Source organism: Marmota marmota, unplaced genomic scaffold (assembly GCF_001458135.2).
Source record: "Marmota marmota marmota unplaced genomic scaffold, marMar, whole genome shotgun sequence".
Lineage (NCBI taxonomy): Eukaryota > Metazoa > Chordata > Mammalia > Rodentia > Sciuridae > Marmota > Marmota marmota.
Genome location: NW_026000026.1, coordinates 43559011 through 43578498, shown reverse-complemented (window position 1 = coordinate 43578498; position 19488 = coordinate 43559011). Strand labels below are relative to the sequence as shown.

Sequence of the window (19488 nt, the reverse complement as noted above, 5' to 3'; positions counted from 1 at the left end):
TTCCTCCAAGCACACCACAACCTCTCACAGTTCCATACCTTTATCATGTTCTTCGTCTTCCTAGAATGTTCTGGTGCCCTTTGTCTGCCTGTAAAACTTATACTTTAAAAACCCAAATCAGATGCGTCCTCCTCTGCAAAGTCATCTTCTACTGCAGTTCTCTGACATTTTTAGCATGTAATAACTAGGTTACAACAAGGTTTCACTATAATTATTAGATTCTATCTGCTCATATAAGCAGAGACCACCTTGTATATTTGTGTCTCTACAAAACTGTCAAGCCAACAAAATCAATGTTGACTTGCTAAGTATGTCTGCGTGTATGTGTACTACTACGTGCATCTTTGCAAACACACACATGTAGGAAAGAAAAATCCATAAACCTAATAGTTATACACCAAAACCTTAGTATTGGTCAATTCTGGTGGTGAGATTAGGTAGGTGAATCATGAGTGGTATTTTAAAATTATGGTAAAATGCCCATAACAAAATTTACCATCTTAACCATTTCTAAGAGTATTATTCAGTAATATTAAATGTCTGCACATTGTTGTGCAATGCATTCCAGAATTTTTCATCTCTCAAAACAGATCAAAAAATAACTATCCATTATCCCTCCCCCTAGTCCTTCACAACCACCATTTCCATCTCTAAGAGTTTAACTACACTAGAGTCCTCATACAAGTAAAACCACATACCATTTTTCTTTTAATGACTGACTTGTTCCCCAGCATTTGCCCATGCAGCATGTGTCAGATGGAGGGATGGGGAGTATTGTGGATTGAACTCATGGGCACTCAACCACTGAGCAACATCCCCAGCCCTTTTTGGTATTTTATTTAGAGACAGGGTTTCACAGAGTTGTGTAGGGCCTCCTAAGTTGCTGAGGCTGGCTTTGAACTCACGATCCTCCTGCCTCAGCCTCCTCTGCTGCTCCCCTTCCTTCTTAAGAATGCATACTACTACATTGTATGCACACACCACATCTTGTTTATCAATTCATCCATCATTGGACATTGGGGTTACTTCCACATTTTGGCTACTGTGAAAAATGCTGCTATGAATGTGGATGTACAGATATCCACTTGATATCCCTGCATTCAATTCTTTGGGTATCTATCTAGAAGTGGAATTGTTGGGTCATATGGCAATTCTATTTTCAACAGTGGTTACATCATTTTACATCCCCTCCCTAGAACAAATTGGTTCTAGTGTTCTGATTGCTCCACAGGCTTACCAACACTCTTTACTTTTTTTTTTTAAATACCACCATCCTATTGGGTATAAGGAGGTATCTCCTTATGGTGACTTGAATGTCATTGTTCTTGTGTTTTAATTGGTGTGTTATAATTATACCTAATAGTGGGGTTTGTTGTGATATATATATATATATATATATNTATCCTTTAGGAGACAATAAGTTTTCTGGTTTTTTTTTTTTTTTGTGTGTGTGTGTGTGTGTGGTTGTTTTCTCACTTTTCTTTCTCTTCCTTCCTTCCTTCCTTCCAGACTAAGCCTAACTAAATTGCTCAGGCTAGCCTCTACCTCATGATCCTCCTGCCTCAGTCTCTGGAGTAGCTGAGGTTACAGACATCTCCACATTGCTTTGATCACTGTAGCTTTGATAAAAAGTTTGAAAATCAGAAAGTGTGAGACCTCCAAGTTTGTTGTTTCTCACAATTATTCAGTCTATTTGGAATCCCTTAATAGTTCATAGGAATTTTGAGTAGTTTGTCTTTCTATTTCTTAAAAAAATTATGATTCTGATACAGATTGCATTAAATCTGTAGCTTGCATTGATTAGTATGGTCACCTTAATTTTAAATTTTGGATTCATGAACACAAGATGTTTTTTCATCTGTTTCTATCTTTTTAAATTTCTCTCAGCAACACTTTGTGGTTTTAAATATACAAGTGTTTTGCTTCCTCAGCCAAACTTATTTCTAAGTATTTCATTCTTTTTGTAATGTTGTAAATGGAATTGTTTTCTTAGTTTCCTTTTCAGATTATTCATTGTTGGTTTATAGAAATTCAATTGTTTTTCCCAAGTTGATTCTACATTTGGCAACTTTGCTGAAATTGTTAGCTCTAACAAATGTTTTGGTGTAATCTTTTGAGTTTCCTATATATAAGTTTCATTATACACTTCTCATAATTTTCTGCAGGGATCATGAACCATTTTTATAATCAGATGAAACATTGTTTAACAAATAATAATTCATTGGACAGATCATAGTTGAACAACTTCAATGAAAAATCTATTCTTATCTTGAATAAAACTAGATGTGTAGATCAGAGATAAACAAGTGGGGAATATTTTGCTTCTGGCCAAACAGATGGGTTGGATAGGAAAAGATCTTTTTCCTTTTGACTGTAAGTTCTTCTTTTCTTGACAGGGAGAGTGTACACAATTATTGTCACTGGATTACACGTCATCATGTTAATTTTTTCTTTTGTAAAGACTTAAAAACACGTTTTGGTAGTATGGCCATTTTGACAATATTAATTCTGCCTATACAAGAGCATAGGAGATCTTTCCATCTTCTTTAAAAAAAATAAATGACAGCGGAATGCATTACAATTCTTATTACATTTATACAGCACAATTTTTCATATCTCTGGTTGTATATAAAGTATGTTGACACCAATTCATGTCTTCATACATGTACTTTGGATGATGATGTCTATCACATTCCACCATCCTTGCTAATTCCCTGGCTCCTTCCCACCCCTCTGCCCTATCTAGGTGAATTCTAGATGTTTCCATCTTCTAAGGTTTTCTTTAATTTCTTTCTCTAGTGGTCTGTAGTTTTCATTGTAGAGGTCTTTTATTATTAGATTTATTCCCATGTTTTTTAGGCTATTTTGAATGGGGTAGTTTTCCTAATTTCTCTTTCAGTGGATTCATCACTGATGTATAGGAATGCATTTGATTTATGGGTGTTGATTTTATATCCTACTATTTTGCTGAATTCATTTATTAATTTAGAAGTTTTCTGGTAGAATTTTTTGGATCTTCTAAACATAGAATCATGTTATTGGCAAATAGTGATAGTTTGAATTCTTCTTTTCCTATTTTACCCCTTTAACATCTTTTGTCTGTCTCATTACTCTGGCTAGAGTTTCCAGGACTATGTTGAATACTATGAAAAGCATTATACAGACTTAATGCAATTCCTATTAAAATCCCAATGAGATACTTCATGGAACTAGAAAAAGCAATCCTGAAATTCATTCATAAAATTAAGAGACTCAGAACAGCCAAAGCTATCCTTATCAAGAAGAGTGAAGCAGGAGGCATCACAATACCAGACCTTAAACTATATTACAGAGCCATAGTAACAAAAACAGCATGGTACTAGCACCAAAACAGACATGTAAATCAATGGCACAGAATTGAAGACAGAGCTAAACCCACATAAATACAATTATCTCATACCAGACAAAGGTGCCAAAAATATTCATTGGAGATAAGATAGCCTCTTCAACAAATGGTGCTGAGAAAACTGGAAATCCATATGAAGCAAAATGAAATTAAACTCCTCTCTCTCACCCTGCACAAAAATCAACTCAAAGTAGATCAAGGACTTAGGCACTGGAACTGAGACCCTGTGCCTAATAAGAGGAAAAAGTAGGCCCAAAGCTTCACCATGTTGGCTTAGGAATTATATTCCTTAACAATATTCCTAAAGCACAAGAAGTAAAATCAAGAATCAATACACAGGATAGAAATCAAACTAAAAAGCATCTTCACAAAAAAGAAAACAATCAATAATACGAAGAGAGAGACTACAAAATGGGAGAAAATCTTTACCACCGCACCTCAGATAAAGCATTAAAAACACTTAACACTGAAAAAACAAATAACCCAATCAATAAATGGGTTAAGAAACTGAACACATACTTTACAGAAGAAGAAATACAATTGATCAACAAATATATGAAAAAAGCATTCTAAATCTGTAGCAATCAGAGAAATGCAAAGAAAACTACTCTAGGATTCCATCTCACTCTAGTCAAAATGGCAATTATCAAGAATACAAGCAACAATAAACATTGGCAAGGATATGGGGGAAAAGGTACATTCATACATTGTTGGTGGGACTGCAAACTGTTCAACCATTATAGAAAGCAGTATAGAGATTCCTCAGAAAACTAAGAATGGAACCACCATTTGACTCAGCTATCCCACTCTTGGTATATATCCAAAAGATTTAAAATCAGCATACTACAGTGATGCAGCCACATCAATATTTATAGCAGCTCTTTTCACAATAGTTTAACTATGGAACTAACCTAGGTGCCCTTCATTAGATGAATGGATAAAAAAAAATGGGGTGTAATCTGATTTACACAATGGAATATTATTCAGCCTTAAAAAAGAATGAAATTATGGCATTTGTCAGTAAATGGATAAAGCTGGAGAATATTCATGCTAAGCAAAATAAGCCAATTCCAAAAACCAAAGGCCGAATGCTAATTCACAATAAGGTGGGGTGGCTAGGAAAGAATAGAGGTACTTTGGATTAGGCAGAGAGGAGGGAAAGAAGAGAGGGGGCATGGGGGAAGGAAGAACAGTAGAATCAAGCATTATTACCCTGTGTATGACTACACGACCACCATGATTCTACATCATGTACAACAGAAGGAGAAGTTATACTCTATTTATGTATGATGTTTCAAAAATGCATTCTAATGACATGTATAACTAATATGAACAAATAAATAAATAAATGAAAAGATTTGCCCACATGTCACACTCTGGCACACATGGTAGAGTTTTACCCATATCTGTCATTTGAAATGAAGATACATTACATCTCTGTGTCTGAGGCCAATGGTTGAGATACTTCACTCTTGCTTAAGAGTATCATCCAGTGAGAGTGAAAGGAGGTCCCTTTCCCTGGCAGGCAGAGACGATCAATCTTAAATAACACACACCATCATTTTCTACAAGATCATTGCCAAGGGTGCCGGGATTACATCTTAATTTTTTTTATTTGACTCTAGTGAGAAAGTGTTCTTGGTCAGCACCATCCCCACCAAAGAGGTAAAGAAGCCCAAAGGAGTTCATAGTCAAAATGGAAATATCCAGGTACAGTTCTGGTAACTGTGTTGGAGCATGTCTCATCAATACCAAGTCCTCTCTGAAACTTTGTACACCGAGAGAGTTTCCAACACCCTGTACTCTCAAGAAGGAGTGATAGAAACACGAGAATCCATACACTTTGGGACACTCACAACAGACCAAGGCATTTGAGGATCCTGTGTCCCTTTGTGATCACCCTTCTATCTACCCATAACCCCAGGCGATTAGAAGGCCACTGCAAGGGGGCCCTCAGGTAGTGCTGTTGACTTTTTATCCCAGGAGAACCACAGCCTGGCATCATGGGACAGAAATTAAGTTCTCCAGGTGTCTCTTCAGAGAGGCTCAGACACAAGTATCAAGAGGCAAGAGGAGTGATTCTTTTTTAGCTAAGGAAGAAACCTCTGCATTTTTTTTTTTTTTTAGAAATGCCTCCATATATGAAGCTTGGATAAGTTCTCTTGCTGGTCAGCTAAGACCTTTTCTAAAAATGGAAGTCAGTTAGTTCCTTCTTGCAGCAAAGCCAGACATTCAGTGCTCTGGGCCCACAGTTCTCCCACTGGAAAGTACCTCAGAATCTCCTGGCGGCTGTTTATAGCAACACTGCAGGGCCCCACCCCAGAGGTTCAGATTCAGGAAGCCAGGTACCAAACCAACTCCAATTTACAGGACTTGGTATTGATGAGACATGCTCCCTAGAGATCTGCATTTCTAACAAGTTCCCAAGTGATGTTGTTGCTGTTGGATGGGAACCCCACTTTGAGAACCACCAGTTTAGACTTTGTATTTATGCATCTAAGGGAAACTGGGCTGCAGGATCCTCCACCTTGGAGATCTAAGAAGCCCCTCCTTCAAAGCAGACACTCCTCTCCATTCCTTGGAGACACACACCTGGACGCATGCCCAGGGACTGTGAGAGATGTTCTTTCACCTGCAGTCACTCAATCTGTTGGTTAGTCACCAAGGAGATCTACTGGGATGGTTAATCTTGGTTGTCAAGTTGACTGGATTGAGAGACCCTAGAAAACTGGTAAAGCCCATTTCTGGGTGTGTCTGTGAGGGTGTTCCCAGAGAAGATTGGCACGTGGGTCACTGAACTGAATAGAGGGCAGCACTATCCAGTATGGGGGGGAGGCAGTGGAATGAAAAACAAGAAGGGACAAATTCACACAGGCACCCTCCCTCGGTCCTTCTTGAGAGAGTTGGGTTTTTTTTTGCTGTAGTTGTCAGCAGACTCAGACTCTAAATACTGAGATTCTGAGAACACTGGACTTGAGATTCTTCAGCCTTTGAATGTGGACTTGTACCAGTGTTCTCTAAAGGGCTTCTGGGGCTTCTGTCTTAAATTGGGGCTGTAACATGGGTCCCTCTTGTTCTGAGGTTTCCAGGTCCTGGGACTGAGCAGCTGCTTCCCTGGCCCTCTAGCCACAGATGGCCACTGGAGAACTCTTTAGCTTCTGCTTGTGTGAGTCAATGTAATAAGTTCCCTCACGATTATGCACATTCTATTGGTTCTATTCTTCTGGAGAACCCTGATTAATACACCACTATGACCTGGAGCTTTTCTGGGAGATTTGTGGCACATAAAAAAGAACAGAAAATACAATTGGTGTCCCACCTAAGGAGCCCATGATTTCAGTGGTTAGGTAAAGAGATCATCCCTCAGATCAGTTAAATAACAGGATAAAAGAGCCTGGAGACAGTCACCAGGTAAACAATGATGATAAGATGCCATAGACACATCTGGGACACATCTTGTCCCTCAGGCTTTTGCAAGTCTTATTAGGGTAGATTTTTCTCTCATGTAAAGACAGGAGGCCATCCACTGATGTCTAACCTTAGTGATGATGAATGTCCCTTAGTTACAAGACTGAGCACAGGGAAAGAATACCCTTGGAACCTCATTGGCCATCTTCTTCCTCAACTGAAGGAACTCATCAAGCTTTGGAGACTCCTACTTTGCTCACACTCCTCAGCCTAATTTTAAAGATATTTTCCAACTAACACATGAATGGAGAAAGAGGCAATAATAGGAAAAGTGTGGTAACTGACAGTGGTTAGGATCTAGGTGGTGGCAATATGCATGCTAATGATGTACGATCGATATGACTGAAAATTATCCACAAAATAGCGAGGGGAGAATAAAAGGCTGTTGTTAAGGAACAGTGTCAGAGGAACTTGGGGACAGGAACACCAATAAGATCTCAGACAGAAAAGAATATCTAAGACGAATCATAGTTAAAGTTAGTATTTTCCATTAATTAAAAATTTATTAAAAGTATTAGAGAGTATATGCTATATTTCAGACGCTGTCTTTGGACAGAAAGTCAGCAGTAAACAAAATAAATTCCTAGATTTGTCCTAGAGCCTATGGCAGAGGATGTAGAAAAATTAATGAGTATCTGAGATAAATGAGGGGAGAGACATTAAAAAGATGGTGGGATAAAAATTTCTATCACTCATCTTCTTGCAGAAACTTCAGTTTGAACAATAATCCATGTAAGAAAACAACTTTCACAAGAGCTAAGGAATCCAGGTGAAAGAATAGAGCATCAGGGTGTAGCACAGAAATAGGAAGAGACATGGTGACGAGGGTAAGAAAGACAGGTTCACATCACCCACATTGCCACTCTCCCAAGCCCAGGAAGTGAGGAGAGAGATTTTTCAGCATGGGGAAAGAAGAATGTACTGAGCACCTGACTTTGCTGAGGATGCCAGTGTCCGTCCAGCACCCTCAAACCCCAGACTATAGGATGGCCTTGTACACCCCAGGGTCAGACCTGTCCTAGTACCAGGCTACCCCATGACCCGAGGCTTCAAGTCACTCTGGTACCAAACCAACTCCAATTTACAGATCCACCCCACTGCCTGGCTGGCCCCAGGAGCACCAAGTTCCAGGTCTATCCAGTGGAAGACTTTTCCCTACAACTGCAGACCCTAGGCCAGTCTCTTCAGAGCCAGCCTCCAGGCTTCTCCAAATTCCACACAGGACCATATAGTCTCAGGTACCAGACTAACCCTTGCAGGTGCAGCTTTCATGCAAGACCCCATAGACGTACTCTCCAGGCCCATCCAGCACAAGGCCAGTCCCTATAACTCCAGTATCCAGGCTGGACTCCAGGATCTTTTGAAGATCCATGGTCCAGTAAACACAGAATGAAGACATAACCTAGTTACTAGGGGAGCCCTTGCAGAACCAGCCTCTAGTTCTCCCCAGTGCTAGGTCATTTCGTATAGCCCCAAACTCCTGGCTACTCCCAGGGACCAAGCTGGCCCCTGTGAAGCCAAGTACCAGGACTCAATAGAAAGCCTGTCCATAGAAGTTACTAGATAGCCTGCCCAGTATCTCTAAACCAGACGACTGATGAAGGCTTTTTCCCTTCCAAAGCCCCATCTATAAAGTCAGGAATAGAAGTATATATTTCAATAGCAGAATTAATCAAGCAAAAGAAAAAATAATCAGTGAACTTCAAGACAGATCATTTGAAATACTCAGAAAATAGAAAGAAAACGAGTACAGAAAACCTATGGGAATTCTGAGACATTATCAAGTAAACCAATATATTGATTATATAAGTTGTAGAGAGCAGAGAAATATAAAGAGGCAGAAAATTTATTTAAATAAACAATGACAGGAAACTTCCAAAATCTAGAAGGAGAAATGATCACCTAGATCCATCAATCACAAATAATCCCAATTAGATTAAATAGAGAGAGATCTTCATCAAGGCACATTATAACCAATCTCTCAAAAGCTGAAGATTAAAAGATAATTTTGAGAGCAAGAGAAAAGTAAATTGCCACAGACAAGGGAGCTTCCAAAAGACTGCCAGCAAATTTCTCAGCAAAGAACCTTGCAGGCCAGGAAAACAGACTAGGATATGTCTACAATCTGTGTCATGGAAAGTCCTTAAAGACAAAAGAACTGTCAACCATGAATACTCTGTTAAGTATTTCTTCAGAAATGAAGGCAATAAGGACTTTTTTCCCCAGACAAGCAAAAGGGGTAGGAATTCATCACTACTAGACCTGCCTTACAAGAAATGCTCAAGGGAATCCTTCAAGTGGAAACAAAAAGACACTAATAACCTGAAAACATAGGAAAGTACAAAACTTAAAGGCAAAATTAAAACCAAATTTAAGGCAATTTATAGTTGAATTCAGAATATCCAAACATGTAATAATGGTGCCTAAATCAGTTTTAACTCTAGTAGAAAAGTTAAAAGACGACAGTATTGATATAAACTACAGTTACACTAATTTGTAATGACAATATTTTTAGCTAAAAAAGATGTAAACTACAAAATCAGTAATATAAAATGTAGTGGTTTTTGTATGGGGGTAATGGTAAATTATCAGATTGAAGTAGACCGAGGTTATTATAAGATGTTTTATGTATGCCTCATGGAAACCATAAAGCAAAACCTGCATTAGATATACAAAAGAAAAAGGAATCAGAGCCTATCACTACAAATTCAGTGAATCACGAATGAAGACAGCAAGATAGTAAAAACAGATCAAATGCACCACAAAACTGCAATCTGTTAAAGAAACACAGAACTTGTAAAGACCAAACCATGAACAAATAGTAAATTCTGACCTATTATATTTTAACTTGAATTATCCAATCAAATGTCATAAAGAGAATAAATACATTTTAAAAAGTCCAACTATGTGCTGTCTGTAAGAAACTAATTTTGGTTTTAAGGACACAAATAAGCTGAATGTGAAGGGATGAAAAAATATATCTCATGAAAATAGTAATAAAATGTGAGCTGAAGTGGTTATACTTACACCAATTTAAATAGATGTTAAGTCAAAAACTCACAAAAGACAAAGATGGTGTTTATGTAATGACAAAGTGTTGAACTCATCAATAGAATAAACAACTATTATAAAAATATGTGTGCCCAACATTGAAGCATCTAAATATATAAAGCAAATATTAATAAAACTAAGGAGACTATTACCACACAGTAATAGCATGGGACTTCAATATTCCACTTTCAACCATGGATAGATCATCAAGACAGAAAATCAATAAGGAAACAGCAGACTTGAACAACACCATAGATCAAATGGACCTAACAGACATATACAGAACATTCCACCAACAGAAGCAGAGTACACATTCTTTTCAAGCACACACAGAATGTTCTCAAGGACAGATCATATGTTAGGCCACAAAACAAGTCTTAACAAATTCAAGAAGACTGAACTCATATCAAGTATCTTTTCCAACCACAATGAAATGAGAAATGCAAAACAAGAAAAAATTGGAAAACACACAAATATGTGGAAATTAAACAACACACTTCTGAACAACCAATGGGTCAAAGAAGAAATCAAAAGGGAAATCCAAAAATATCTTGAGACAAATTAAAATGGAAACATAACATACCAAAAATTATATGGCATGCAGCAAAAGCAATTCTATGAGAGAAGTTTACTGTGATGAATGCCTACACAAGGAAAAAGAAAGTTCTAAAATAAACGACCTAACTTTACACCTCAAGGAACTAGAAAAAGAAGAACACACTAAGGCCAGCTCCAACAAAAGAAAGAAATAATAAAGATCTCAACAGAAATAATGAAATGGGGACTAGAAAAGATTAATGAAGAGTTGGTTTTTAGAAAAGATAAACCAAATTGACAGATCTAAAGTAGACTAAGAAAACAGAATTAACAAAATTATAAATTAGATAGGAGATATTACAATTGATAACTACACAAATAGTAAATATAAGGGATCACTATGAACAATCAGACATCTACACATTATATAACATAGAAGATATGGAAAAATTCCTAGAAACATAGAACTTGTAAAGACCCAACCATGAACAAACAGAAAATCTACATAGGCCAACAATAAGTAAGGAGATTGAATCAGTATTTGAAAGAAAAGAAATCTCCTAATTAAAAAAAAAGCCCAGAACCAGATGGTTTCATGCCTGAATGCTAACAAACATGCAGAGAATGAATACCAACCCTTAAACTTAGAAAAAACAGAACTAAAGAGAATACTTCAAAACTTTTTTTTATTAGTTCTGTATCACCTTGATACCAAAACCAGACAAAAAAATCTTCAAGAAAACTAGTCCAATATCTCTGATGAATATAGATGTAATCATTAATAAAATACTAGCAAACTGAATTTGACAACACTTCAATACATTCACAATATATAATCTTATACGTCATGACCAAGTGGGATTTATGCTTAGGATGCAAAGTTGGATTAACATGCAACTCAATTAATGTGATATATACCATATTAACAGAATGAATGAAAAAAAAAACCATGTGATCATCTCTATAGATTCAGAAGAAGCATTTAACAAAATGAAAATCCTCTCATGATAAAAGAATAGAAAGAAATTTCCTCAACCTAATAAGTGCCACTTAACAGAAACCCACTGTTAACATACTAATCAATGGGGGGGAAAGTTCAAAGCTTTTCCTCTGGTACAAGCATCTCTCACCACTTTTATTCATGTAATACTAGAAATCCTAGCCAGAACATTGAGCAAGAAATACAGATGAAAGATATCTAAATTGAAAAGAAAAAAAAATCTCTGTTTATAGATGACATGATTTTATATGCCAAAACCCTAAATACTCCACCAAAAATTATTAGAATGAATAAGTCAATTCAGTAAAGTTGCAGGATACAAAACCAACACACAAACTATCTGGAAAAATGTCAGGAAAACAATTCATTTGTAATAATATCCAAGGAAATACTCAGGAATAAATTTAGGTTGGGAGGGAGGAAATCTCTATATTGAAAACAACACAACATTGATGAAATTAAGAGACAAGTAGATGGTAAGAGCCCATGTTCATGAATTATATAATTAATTTTGTTGAAACATTCACACTAGTCAATACAAACAAGGAGTAAAAACAATTCCTATCAGAATGTGAATGAATTTTTTTTTAGAGAAACAAGAAGAAAGTCTTAAAGTTCATATGGGACCACAAAAGACCCCCCAAACCAATCTTGAACAATAAGAGCAAAACTGGAGGCATCATAATCTCAGATTTTAGGATATACTACACAAGCCAGTAATAAAGAGAATGTGTCATTAGCATAAAAACAGACATAGAGACCATTAGCCCAGAAGAGAGAGCCCAGAAATAAACCCACACATTTACAGTTAATTGATCTTCAACAAAGCTGTCAAGAATACACGATGGAAAAAGGAGAGTCTCTTCAATAAATGGTGCTGGGAAAACCAGATATGCACATGGAATCAGAGTGTTTCTCATACTTATTGTAAAAATCAACTAACAATGGAGTAAAGTCTTTTAAATACATGTTGTGAAACTGAAAAACTACTAAAAGAAAACATTGAAAAAAACAATTCTTGATATTGGTCTGGGCAGTGATTTTTTTGGATATGTACCTAAAAGCCCAGGCAACAAAAGTCAAAATAAATAAATGAGATCGCATCCACTACACAGAAAAGCAATCAATCAACACTGTGAAGAAGCAACTCACAGAGGAGAAATATTGGCAGATCGTATATCTGGTAAGGGGTTAATATCTAAAATATAGAAGGAACTTAAACAACTAATAGCAAGAAAACCAATAGTGCCCTTGCTCATTTTTAAAGCTAATTTAAAAATGCACAAGGGTCTGCATTAACATTTCTCTAAAGAAGACAAACGACTAACAAGCATATAAAAATGCTCAGTCATCATAGAAATTTGAATTAAAATTACAATAAGATATCATCTTATACCTTTTGGAAAGACTAATACCAGAAAAAAAGATAAGTGTTGACAAAGGATGTAGAGAAAAGGGAATCCTTGTATACCATTGGTGGAAAGGCATATTAGTATAGCCATTATGGGAAACAGTATAGAGGTCCCTAAAACAATTAAAAGTAGAAGTACCACATGATCCAAAAATCCTTGTGCCTTAAGCTGACCGTTGGAAGTGAGGGAACTCCAGCTATGGATTAGGATAGCATGCCAAGCCCAGGGAACCCCTTAGATCTGAACAGTAGGGAAGAAAAATGAAGATGAAGCACTATATGAGTTTAAAGAGCTAAGTTCATAAGAAATCAATGACTGATACCTGGAAAGAGCTTTCAGCTCTGAGAAGTGCAAGAAGGTGCTGGATAAAACGAGTCAAAATGTCAACAGTTGGTACTGAAGTTATAGCTCAGCGGTAGAGCGCTTGCCTCGCACGTGTGAGGCCCTGGGTTCGATCCTCAGCACCACATAAAAATAAATAAAATAAATGAAGATATTGTGTCCGTCTTTAAAAAAAATTTCAATAGTTCAGGTTTCTTACAGAGGACTCAACAGGGGTACAGGAAAGTCATGCAAATATTCCAAGTTTCACCCTAACAAAGCCCCTAACTCAGTAGGTCAAGCAAAACAGGCACATGAAAACCTGAAGCCGAACACTGAGCACCTGCACATGCACAGGAACTGATACATATGCATGACATGCACACAGTGAAGCCACTTCACAGGATAAGTGGTCGATTTTTGGCCTAGAGAAAAGGGGAAAAAAACCCGTGTATTGAAAAATGTTAAGGGAGAGCACATGGTTCTCCTATTTTTTTTTCTGACAACTACTACTTTCAAAAAGCCACATGATTTCTCTTCCTGAAATAGAGGGTTAAATTTTAAAAAATTCAAGACCTGTGATGGAATAGCAGCTGTCTGAGGTGATATCTATGGAAAATGAACTGGATTAGCCAAGCAGCATCCAGAGAAATATGTACATCATCATGATTACCTCCTTTTATAGCCTCGCCCCTTGGGAGGGTGTTGATCAGGGCTGCCAGAGAGGATAAATCAATTCATTCCAATTAGACTTGGTGACTTTACCACTTGCACTTTGAGAATCAGGCTGGAATCACTCTGAAAAGAGATCATCTCTCTCTTCTCCTCTCTATTTAAACAGAAGCCTCTGTCAGAAACGGATGGAAAATATGTTTTGGCAGCTGAGTCGGTGGCAATTGTACAGAGTTGAATGCTCGTAATTTTGCAGGCTTTGCCATAGAGACGTGGGGCAGCCAGACTCCAGTGAATACATTGGAGCATTTAAGCAGACGGCAGCTCTGTCACCTAGCCTGGCTACAGCCAGCCTCGTGCTTGAATCCTCCTCAGGCCCTAATATGCCATGTTTGTTCCACAACTCAATTTCTAGGTGGGAGAAGACAAGCAGGCAGGGGAGAGAAGCTGTAATTAAAACTCCACTCCCCGTTCCCATAGAGGCCATGCGGTTATCCAGTGTTAACATGCTCTGGAGGGCTGGGTGTTGTCTGGTAAGCCCAGAGGGGAGCTAAGGAGAGAGAGAGAGAGAGAGAGAGAGAGAGAGAGAGAGAGAGAGAGAGAGAGAGAGAGGCTTGTAACACTTAGGGCTTAAGCAGCTCCCAAATTAGGAAGAATACGTGGATTCTCATCGCAAGTCTTTCCAGCTGCCAGGCCCCCAAAACAAAGACAACAGTCTTGCTAGGTTGTTTTCTAAAAAGAAGAGGAAGTTGCTTAATTCTAATCATCATGACTCTCACAATTAAAAAAAAATCCTTTTAAGACAATTTTCTTCTTCCTCCAATGACAATAAGACTAATTCCTATATGACTTCAATTGATCATGTTATCAGAAGCGGCACCAATCAAGTCTCTAGACCTTTCCACACATTCAGGTCACGCCTCGTACAACACTGTCCTGGGGAGGCCTCTGGAGTTTGTGTTTCTACCCACAGGTAAAAAGTGTCACTTCCTCCCATCTTTTCAGACCCTAGAATACTGTTTGATAAGCCAAATTCATAGCACTCATTCACATGGAGTGAATCACACAAACTGCTGACATGTTTACCAAGATGTTGACATGATAAAGAATGCTGCCTGGTCCCCAGCTGAGAACTGACACATGGCAGACATCCGCATAAATGTCGGAATGGATGTTGGTGGCAGGAAACACCATCTATGGAATGCAATGCAGACACTGGAAATGCCACTAGAGTGGCTCACTTTCAGGCAAAGATGTATTTCCTTTGGTTTCTACTTCACCATGTCAACCTCCAATACTTATTTCTGTGTTCCATGTTTAACAGGCCACCTGCCTCTCCAGTCCTCGGGTGGCTAGACAAATACAGATTTTTGTCACCCTTGAAAATTGTTAGAAAGGAGACACAATAATACTATGATTTACTAATACTCTCAAGACATTACTTGTGGGTACCTTTGCCTACTACAGGAATGGCAGCAGCCCTAACCTGCACTGGAGCAGTGAGGGGAGAAGGAGGGGGAATTGGAAACTTTAGGGCAAAGAAAGAAAACTGAAAGGGATGCTAATCACTCGATCAGAGCTGCTCATCTCCTCCACCTGGAAGAGGGGCCCACCTCTGCTACTAAAGGTTAGGGGCTATTAGAACAAGAGGTTGTGGGCACTTCCTACCCCAGGGCCTTCTCACCTGCTGTTCCATCTTTGCAGGCATCTGCATGGTTCATTCTCTCTAGTAAGGTCTTGGCTCTATAGCACCTCCTCAGAGAGGCTTTCCATTTTCTCCATCATTTTCCACTCCTTCATCTGCTTTATTTTTCTTTTCAGCTCTCATCATCATCAAATGTTTCCAGACAACACATCTGTTTATTTAGTGTTTATTTACTCTCCTTCTCCACCAACCAGAGGGTAAACTCCACAGTGACTTAGTTTTGCTTACTATTATGTCCTCAGCACCGGTAACGATGCATGGTATAGTAGGTGTTCAATAAAAATTTGTTGAAAGAATGAATTGAAGGAATGAATGAATGGTTTTTGAAAAAGGCCAGAGAGCAATGCAGGAGTTCCTGTTGGTAACAGAGATATTTTGGTTAATAGTAGTCACTGTAATGAGAGCCAGCATTTATGAAGGACACTATGGTAAGCAGTTCAATACTTTTCACTATGCCTCTGCCCTAGTCTCTTGATCATCAGGTGTCCATTTATCTTAGCCTGGCTATTTATCATGAGGAGACAGAAATCATTCTCCCATGTCCTATCGTTTAAGATAAACTGCCCAGGAAAACCTTTTCCATTTTATTCTGATGGCAAAAGAAAACCAAGTTTAAAACAGGAACTGGATCAAGAACTATGTACTGTTTTGAACAATCAACAATAAAAAATTAAAAAAATAAAAATAAAATAAAACAGGAACTGGGGCTGGGGATGTGGCTCAAGTGGTAGTGTGCTCACCTGGCATGCGCAGGGCGCTGGGTTTGATCCTCAGCACCACATAAAAATAAAGATGTTGTGTCCATCAAAAACTAAAAAATAAATATTAAAAATTCTCTCTCTCTCTAAAAAAAAAAAAAAAACAGGAACTTAAACTTCATGGCCAAAGTTCTATGGGTAGAACATTTCAGACATCAGTTTATCTCTGAGCACTATAACTACATCCTTCCAGAACATGCCATTGTACTTCCTTTTAAATATACCCTTTGTCCAGTCCTGCTTAGATATTATCAAAGACTAAATCAGCTCAAAGCCCCAAAACTCAGAGGAGAGGGGGCTGCGGTTGTAGCTTAGTGGTGGAGGCCTTGACTGGTGTGTATGAGGCCCTGGGTTCAATCCTCAGCACCACATAAAATAAATAAAGGTACTATGTCCATCGACAACTTAAAAATCTTTCTAATTAAAACTAAAACGTAAGAAAGAAGAAAAGAAAAGGACAAGAAACCAGAAGAAAGTCATCACCGGGGGAGTGAGATTTGGCTGTTCAGGTCCATACCAGAGAGATCTTTCCAGAATGCAAATCCACTCTGATTGAAGCTCTGCAGCAGCTTCCTGCTGTTCTTGGAATCAAGGTCAGCCTCCTTAACACAGCCCATAGCACGTGCATTACAAGGTCTTTGGCAGTGTTTCAGCCTTGCCTTGCTGGAGAAAGGAACAGTTCCCTTTCTCCTACTCTGCAGTTCTTCTTTTTGTTGTTTTTGTTTGTTCGTTTGTTTAAGGTGATACTGGGGATCAAATCCTCCCCCACGCTGAGCATATGCCCTATCACTGAGCTATACCACTAGCTGCCCCTACAGCCTTCTTTTAATTCTTCTAACATACCCTGCCTCTTTGGACCCCACGACCTTTGCACAGGTTCCCCCAACCTTCACCTGGTCAATAGTCTTCCTGTAGATTCCAGCGCCAGTGTTATTTCCTTCTTTATAAAACCTTTCATGTTCCCCAGACCCACTGTGTAATCTCACAGTCCTACAACTCTTACAACACTCTCCTAAATTTGTAAGTGTATATTTGAACATTATTTCATGCTTGCCTGCTTCCCCTACTAAGCTGCAACTTCTCTGTGGGCAAGAATTAGGTTTGTTTCACTCACTGTTGACTCCCCACCACCAAGTACGGTACTCGGCATACAGCAACGTGCTCCAGGAAGATGAGTTAAGGGACCAGTGGATGAATGAATGTAGGCACCAACCATAAAGAATACTCCCCAGCCTGAATCTCTGTCTCAGGTTTATTATTAGCAGTTCTGTACGAATACTCACAAAATAAATGCTTTGTAAATATTTTATACAACTATGAAAAATCATATTCTCCCTCAGTCCCAAATCCATCACTGAAGCTATAAGGAAAAAGTCACACTAAGACGTGTGTCCGTGTTGTTCCATTGTAAGATGCAAAGACCTGAAGGGAAGAGAAGAGGCCTTTAGAGAGATTTAAATCTTTGACACTATGATACAGTAGAAAAGTAAGTGGCTTTTTGTGTGTGTATGAAGCCTCTGACAGTCCCTGACAAACTTTCAACTGACTAAAGGTAACAGGGTGTTTTTGTGTGAGCCCCCTGCTCCCCCAGGGCCTACCCACATGTCTCCCCCAACACAAATAACAACACTTCTCAGCTCAGATTCACCACCAGTCTAATGAGCACCCTCTCCTTTCCAAAGAAATTTTTTAAAAAAATGACACTCTACTGATGGTGGGATCAAACACCAAATCCATCGGAATCATGACTGCCTTATTGCCAATTATTTTCCCACCTGCTCTTCTACCCCAAACAGGCCGACCCACCCCATGTCTAGAGAGAAATTCCGTGAAGGCAGAAATCCATGGTGGTGCGTCATGGGGCAGCACCAGGTCCTAATGCAGTGCCAGGTTTGCAAGGGGCTCTGAAGACATGCAATTGACTAAATGGGCCAATGCCCACCCAGGAGCCACAGGACAGAGGATTGGATAGGTAATGCTTGCACTCTGGGGAACACACTCCCACCACTCGTGATTCATCGACTTGTTTCTGAAATCCTCTTGGTTAGGCAGTAATTTTCCATTTCTAGCAATTATTCCTCAACTGCTCACAGTCGCTGAACCTGGGGTCATTAAGAAACAGCCTAATATGAAACTGAGGCACTGCCTGGAGTTTTTAAGTCTCTGATGAGGTAGACTCTTGGAGACTATAATTAGCTCTCTGCAATTAATTTCTTTCTTTTTTCCTTTTTGAAAGCAGAAGTCTACTTCTCAAGCTTTAGGTGATACTGATCATGCTTAACTCTTCTCATTAAAAAAAAAAAAAGAAGAAAGAAAGAAAAGAAAAGCTATTGATTCCTCTTCCCCAAGAACTAACTCTTTAATTCCACTAACTATGAAATGAGAAAGTATTGGAAGAAAATAAATACCTGCAAAATGAAAAAAGACAGAGTTTTGGGACCTGAGTCTCTCATTACCAAATCCTCCAGAGACTTCCTGCTGGGTCATGAGCATTAGTTTTGGGTGGAAGGTCAAGGAGAGAAGGGAGGTTTAAACCTTATTAAAGAAAATAACAATACAGAGTATCTTCAACTAAATGACTCATTTAGCCCCAAATTCAAACCTAAATTTTTACACTGGCTCAATTTGTTTCCTCATGTACTTAACAAATGTTGCCAAACATGTTGACCAAGTTTAACCAGATCACATTTACTTTTATCACAATGAATTAGCTTAGTTTTATTTTCCATTCAGAGATAATTTACAGCCAACAGCTCAGAGTTTAAGACAGGAGTCTTGCTTTGGCCACTGATAGCTTCCAGGACTGATTTATTTCTCCTCTCTTAACAACAGTGACCCAGAAAACTAAGAAAAAAAAAAAAAACCCTCCATGTAGGCCAAGCTGTGTTCCATCATTGGTTCACGCCACTGCATGCCCAGCAAACTCCACGGGATGCACAACTCAGGCAGACTGTGACCCCACTCAAGGGCCTTCCCTGGCTCTAGAAGTTTCTTCCCAGGCAGCACACTGCACCAGATCTGAAGTGAAGAGTTTCAGAAAGAAATTATTCTTTAGACTGACAGTCGGCAGACTTTCTGGAAAAGGGCAGAGAGAAAATCCTTTAGGCTTGTGACCAGTGGGCCTGTGTACCAGCTACTCGGTTGTCATTGTGACGCAAAAGCAGTAAGAGAGACACAGA

General features: G+C 38.6%; 1 protein-coding gene across 1 annotated transcript in view; it reads right to left on the bottom strand.

The window, feature by feature from the left end:
- Positions 1 to 19488, bottom strand: part of Slc24a3 (solute carrier family 24 member 3) — a 530728-nt gene that overhangs the window by 347717 nt on the left and 163523 nt on the right. The gene's annotated exons all lie outside the window — the stretch shown is intronic.